The sequence below is a fragment of the Chrysoperla carnea genome (assembly GCF_905475395.1).
Source record: "Chrysoperla carnea chromosome X unlocalized genomic scaffold, inChrCarn1.1 SUPER_X_unloc_134, whole genome shotgun sequence".
Classification (NCBI taxonomy): Eukaryota; Metazoa; Arthropoda; class Insecta; order Neuroptera; family Chrysopidae; genus Chrysoperla; species Chrysoperla carnea.
The window spans coordinates 1-6,841 of record NW_025408083.1 but is presented as its reverse complement, the minus strand read 5'-3'; the positions used below and the strand labels follow the sequence as shown (position 1 = coordinate 6,841).

At 24.1% G+C, this 6,841-nt stretch overlaps 1 non-coding gene and 1 pseudogene across 1 annotated transcript; both read right to left on the bottom strand.

Moving 5' to 3' along the window:
• Positions 1-260: 260 nt before the first annotated feature.
• LOC123303768 lies at positions 261-379 on the bottom strand. Its single transcript, XR_006535856.1, has one exon. It is a non-coding gene; the product is annotated as a 5S ribosomal RNA (ribosomal RNA).
• A 6,359-nt stretch (positions 380-6,738) lies between these two features.
• Positions 6,739-6,841, bottom strand: LOC123303771 (annotated as a pseudogene; the record flags this gene model as incomplete).

Here is a 6,841-nt window from a genome sequence, read left to right as displayed (position 1 = left end):
TATAAGCGATTGCTATTTCTAAAAATAAATAAATTTCATAAAATTTATATTATTTTATATTCATTTGAAATATTAAAAAAACTTCTCGCTTTAAAGTAACCATGATATGAGTTATAAATGCAATAAAATTTTATACAAAAAATAATATTTATTTGTTGACGAATAATATAAAAGGTTTACATTTCTAAATAACATATATTTATATATGGTGTGTAAAAAAAAAGAAAAGAAGAAAAATAATTTATATTTTTAATATAAAAAGGCAACCGCACACAGTGTTCCCAAGCGGTCACCCATCCAAGTACTGACTGTGCCCAATGTTGCTTAACTTCGGTGATCGGACGAGAACCGGTGTTTTCAACGTGGTATGGCTGTTGCCAGTAATAAATGAAAATTTTTACAAATATATATTTTTCATAAATATCATTAATATTAAAGTATATTATTAAAATTTTCAATGAAGTAATCAATTTAAATATATACTTATTTATTATACCATATATTTTAAATAAAAATGCAACCGCACACAGTATTCTCAAGTGGCCACCCATCCGTGGTACTGACTGTGGCAAATGTTTCTTAACTATTATTTTATAAAATATTTATACAAAAAATAATTTACTCTTATCAAATATTAATTTGTGGCCTGTATTAAGGCCTATGTTATTTTCATTTTTTAGCAAAAATAATGAAATATTTCAATATATTATTAAAGTAACAGATCATTTCTTTTTTGGTGCTGCTTTTTTAATTTTTGTAGGAGATGATTTGGCAACAGAAGCTTTCTTAGCTTTTGGTGCTTTCGGTTTACGAGCAGGGCTACTTTTGGCAGCGGATTTTGTACTTTTTGCTGGTTTTGCTTTAACTGGTGCTTTTTTTGATGCCGCTGATGATTTTGCAGTAACTTTTTTAGCAGCAGTTGATGATGATGGAGTCGCTTTTTTTGCTTTAGGCTTTTTGGCTGCCAATGATGTAGTTGTGGCTTTCTTTTCTTTTGGTGCCCGTTTACTTTTAGCACTCTTTGCTGAACCTTTTGCTCCACTTTCTTTTTTGGATACTTTTGATTTAGCTGAAGAATTAGATGAAGCGGAAGCAGCCAATTTGAATGAACCAGATGCACCTTTACCTTTAGTTTGTACCAAGGCTCCCTCAGTTACAGCAGCTTTTAAATATTTTTTAATAAATGGTGAAATTTTATCAGAATCCACTTTATAATTTGCAGCTAAATATTTTTTAATTGCTTGTAATGATGAACCACCACGTTCTTTTAAATTTTTAATTGCGTTAACAACCATTTCTGATGTACGTGGATGTGTTGGTTTTGAATGTTGTTTTGTACGTTTAGCACCAGAAGCTGTTGCTTTTTTTGTTGGTGTTGTAGAAGCAGCAGTAACCGCAGTTGCTGCAACAGCTGTAGAATTTTCTTCGGCCATATTTTTTTACTTTATAAAAATAATGTATTTATTATAAATATTTAAATGATAAAATATAATAATTCTATCAAATAAAAAATAAAGGTTTTCAATTATATCATTATTCACAATAATATAAGTCCCTATGTAAGTCAAAGTACCATGTAGAAAACACATAAAAATTAAATAGTATTTCTAATTTACTGTCGTAGTAAACATGATTTATTTTTTCAATTTCTATAATATATAAAATAATAAATTATAAATTTAATAATAATATTTATTTTATAAATTAAAATATATTTAATTTTTTTATTAACAATTATTAATAAACATAGTTTAATATTAATTATTTCAATCATACAAAACAATAATATTTTTAAGGTAAACTTAAAAAGTATATATTTTTATTTTTTATTTAATATCGATTTATTATAAATTATTAGTATATAAATAATTAAAAAATTTAATATATAAATATATATATTATAGTATAAGATTTCATTTTTAGAAAAACTTTTTTTGTCAATAATGAAAACGTATTATTATGAAATGTGTTAATCGAACATTGACAAAATATATTTCATTAGAAAATACTTTTATTTATGCATTAATATCAATAATTAACTATTAAATTAATTTTTTCATAATTATATAAAGAAATTTTATACTGATATAAGTATTTATATATTATAATATTTATTTTAAATATAAAAAAATTTATGACAAAATATATTATTAGAGTATTTGTTGAGATTAATATAAGATTATTTTAAATAAGAATTAATTTATATAATTATTAAAATATTATTAATTTTATGTTATGTAATTTTAATAAAAATAAATAATAATAATAATAAATATACAAATTTTTTAACAATTTAAATTTTATATGATCTAAATAATTTTGTTAAGTACGATATGAGAAATCATTGTAAGCTTCGTTAAGAAACTTTGTAATATAAAATAATAATAATAATATTAAATATATAAATAAATAAAATAAATTTGATATATATTTTTAGTTCATTCTGTGTATAAATCAAAGGATACCGAATAATTGGTAACGGATGCGATATATTATAGTATCGAGTATTAAAACATAATATATAAATTTATCTTGTTATTCAAATTTTTTGTTACTTAACTTATGTATTTAGAAAATTTATAATATTATTTATATAATTGACATAAAATCTTATAAATTGAAATTTTATTAATATGTATCAAAAGAAGAGAGTAACGTATTGATATAATATCAAAGGATACTGATTATTTAAATAACGAATACGTCATATATTGTTTGTGTAACGAAGTTCACTTGGCCATCTAGTTTAAAATAACATTTTCAATAGAAAGTTTATATGCTTTGTTTTTTTTTTTTCTTTAATTATTAAAAAAATAAATTGAAATTTAATTCAATCAAATTTTATAATAATTTTAAAAAAATTTTTCCTTTTAAAAAATATTTTGTGATGTTGTGATAATATGTATTAATACAAGTGCATCCTGATACTTTTATCTCTAGTAAAGGTATGAGTATCATGAACAGTTTTGTTATCTAATGATATTATTTTGATAATATTTTGTGTATATTCTTATAATATTTTGTCTAAATATCATCATAATACAATATTATTTTGATAATATTTTATGAATATTCTTATAATATGTTACCTAAATGTCATCATAATATGATGAATTATTTCCATAATAACATATAAAAAAAGAAAAAAAAAAAAAGAATCATTAATTTATAATTATTTAAATTGATTCTTTAAAAAAATATTATAATATATTATTTATAAAAATAATTTTTACTCTTATTTTAAATAAATTTGTGGCCTTTTATTAAAAGGCCTATGATCGATGTATTATTATTATAAAAATTAATGCAATGTTTTTAATTTATGCTTTCTTTTCAGTTTTCTTTGGTAATAACACTGCTTGAATGTTTGGTAATACACCACCTTGAGCAATTGTTACACCAGATAATAATTTATTTAATTCTTCATCATTACGAATTGCCAATTGTAAATGACGTGGAATGATACGTGTTTTTTTGTTATCACGGGCAGCATTACCAGCTAACTCGAGAACTTCTGCAGCCAAATATTCCATAACAGCAGCCAAATATACTGGGGCACCAGCACCTACTCGTTCAGCATAATTTCCTTTTCGTAATAATCTGTGAATTCTTCCAACAGGAAATTGTAATCCTGCTCGGCTTGATCTTGACTTTGCCTTTCCCTTTACTTTACCACCTTTACCTCGTCCAGACATAGCGAATAAATTTATTTAATTAATATTTTTTTTTGTAAATATAATCACACAGATGTGTACGTTACGGGGATTGTAACATAAATGTTTAAAATGTTATTTGGGTATTTTAATTTATAATATTTATAAAATATAAAACTTTAAAAATAAACCAATCACCTTATAGTATTATTTTTAGCCAATCAGAGAGTAGTATTCATTTTTATTGTTATATCCATCTTCGCGTATATAATACGCTAGTTGTATACACGACACGCTCATACATATACTGACTGGTGTTCTGTAACTATCTGTGTATATTAATTGTTTGTAACAATGCCACCAAAAACAAGTGGAAAAGCAGCAAAAAAAGCTGGCAAAGCTCAAAAAAATATATCAAAGAGTGATAAGAAAAAGAAGAGGAAGCGCAAGGAATCATATGCAATTTACATTTACAAAGTATTAAAACAAGTGCATCCTGATACTGGTATCTCTAGTAAAGCTATGAGTATCATGAACAGTTTTGTTAATGATATTTTTGAACGTATTGCTGCTGAAGCATCACGTTTAGCACATTATAATAAACGTTCAACAATCACAAGTCGGGAAATTCAAACCGCAGTTCGATTATTATTACCTGGTGAATTGGCAAAGCACGCTGTTAGTGAAGGTACTAAAGCTGTTACAAAATATACAAGTTCAAAATAAATAAATCGAAAATATTATTTAATTGATAACATAAAAATACATCAACATATAAAAACGGCTCTCTTTTTAAGAGAGCCATCAAATTTTTTAAATAAGAGTAAATTATTTTTATATATACAAAAAAATAAAATAAACAATTATTAATATCATATTTAATATAAAATTTTATATATTAATAGCTTGAATATATCTATTATTAGTATATCAATATTATTAATTTTAAATATAATAAAGGATATCGCGGAATATATATCGTAAATCAGTGTAATGCAAATGCATTACATTACCTTTATTATTTTCATTTTACATTTACTACTTGTTTATGTACGCTTATAATTATTAGAAAAATATTTTTAATAATTTTAAAAAATAAATGAAATAATAAAAATTTAATAATAAATTATTTATTGAAAGTATAAAAAATGGTATAGCAAAATCTTTATTTTCTTTGATTAAGGCGAAATGTTTTATTAGTTATAAATTCGATAATCTCCTATCGATACTTGTTACTCTTAACTTGTATATATAAAAAATATAATAGTATATTAATTTATAATAAAATTTTTTCAAAAATTCAATAAGTTATTGTAAAATAAAATAGATAATATACAAATTATAATTTATTATTGCAGATATATTACAATAAAAAAAAAAAAAATAAATAAAAATATTTGGTAATGTATGTTATAAACAAAATAATTTGTTGTAAACAAATTATATAATATGTTATATTTATTAACAAATTTATTTACTCTTATATAAATAAAATTAGTGGCTTCCCAAAAAGGAAAGCCTGTTTAAATTTATCGGATGTATTAAATATTCTTTAATAAATTTACTAAATATTTTAAGTAAATTATTATATTTTCTTAACCTCCAAAACCATACAAAGTACGACCTTGTCGTTTTAATGCATATACAACATCCATAGCTGTAACTGTTTTACGTTTTGCGTGTTCAGTATATGTAACAGCATCCCGAATAACATTTTCAAGGAATACTTTAAGTACACCACGTGTTTCTTCATAAATTAAACCAGAGATACGTTTTACTCCACCTCGTCGTGCTAAACGACGAATTGCAGGTTTTGTAATACCTTGGATATTATCACGCAAAACTTTTCTATGACGTTTTGCACCCCCTTTTCCAAGACCCTTTCCACCTTTTCCTCTGCCAGTCATTTTAATAAAAAATTATTTACAATATTTTAACGAACGGATAACACGTGTGTTAACCTCACAAGTATTGTAATGTATGTGAGCGCCGGTACAATTGTGCCTTTTTATATAAAGCATTAAAGATTTTTTAAGCCACGCCTATACAATTTGATTAGTCCATACTCTGATAGCTATCCAATAGGATATGACAACAAAAATTTTGAAATTTCATATAAATATAAATACAACACATTTATTTCGCATTTAAACATTTGACTTTGTAGTATCAAATTGTCGAATATAATTTTTAAAATTGTGTGTTTTTTTGTAAAAACATTATTATTTGAAAATGGCTAGAACCAAGCAAACTGCACGTAAATCAACTGGTGGTAAAGCACCAAGAAAACAATTAGCAACGAAAGCTGCACGTAAAAGTGCACCAGCAACTGGTGGAGTAAAAAAACCACACAGATATCGTCCTGGTACAGTAGCTTTACGAGAAATTCGTCGTTATCAAAAAAGTACTGAATTGTTAATTCGTAAATTACCATTCCAACGTTTAGTACGTGAAATTGCACAAGATTTTAAAACCGATTTACGTTTCCAAAGTTCAGCTGTTATGGCATTACAAGAAGCTAGTGAAGCCTATTTAGTAGGTTTATTTGAAGATACCAATTTATGCGCAATTCATGCAAAGCGTGTTACAATTATGCCTAAGGATATACAATTGGCAAGACGTATTCGTGGAGAACGTGCATAAGCGTTTTAAATGACAATTTAAAAAAAAAAAAAAAAAATAAGAAATATTTTCGGTCCTATATATAGGACCAACATATATTATTAAATAAGAGTATATTATTTTTATTAAAAAATATATATATATATATATATATATATAAATTATTGAAATAAAATTAAACATTATTAAAATTTTGTTATAATTATAAGCGATTGCTATTTCTAAAAATAAATAAATTTTATGAAATTTATATTATTTTATATTCATTTGAAATATTAAAAAAACTTCTCGCTTTAAAGTAACCATGATATGAGTTATAAATGCAATAAAATTTTATACAAAAAATAATATTTATTTGTTGACGAATAATATAAAAGGTTTACATTTCTAAATAACATATATTTATATATGGTGTGTAAAAAAAAAGAAAAGAAGAAAAATAATTTATATTTTTAATATAAAAAGGCAACCGCACACAGTGTTCCCAAGCGGTCACCCATCCAAGTACTGACTGTGCCCAATGTTGCTTAACTTCGGTGATCGGACGAGAACCGGTGTTTTCAACG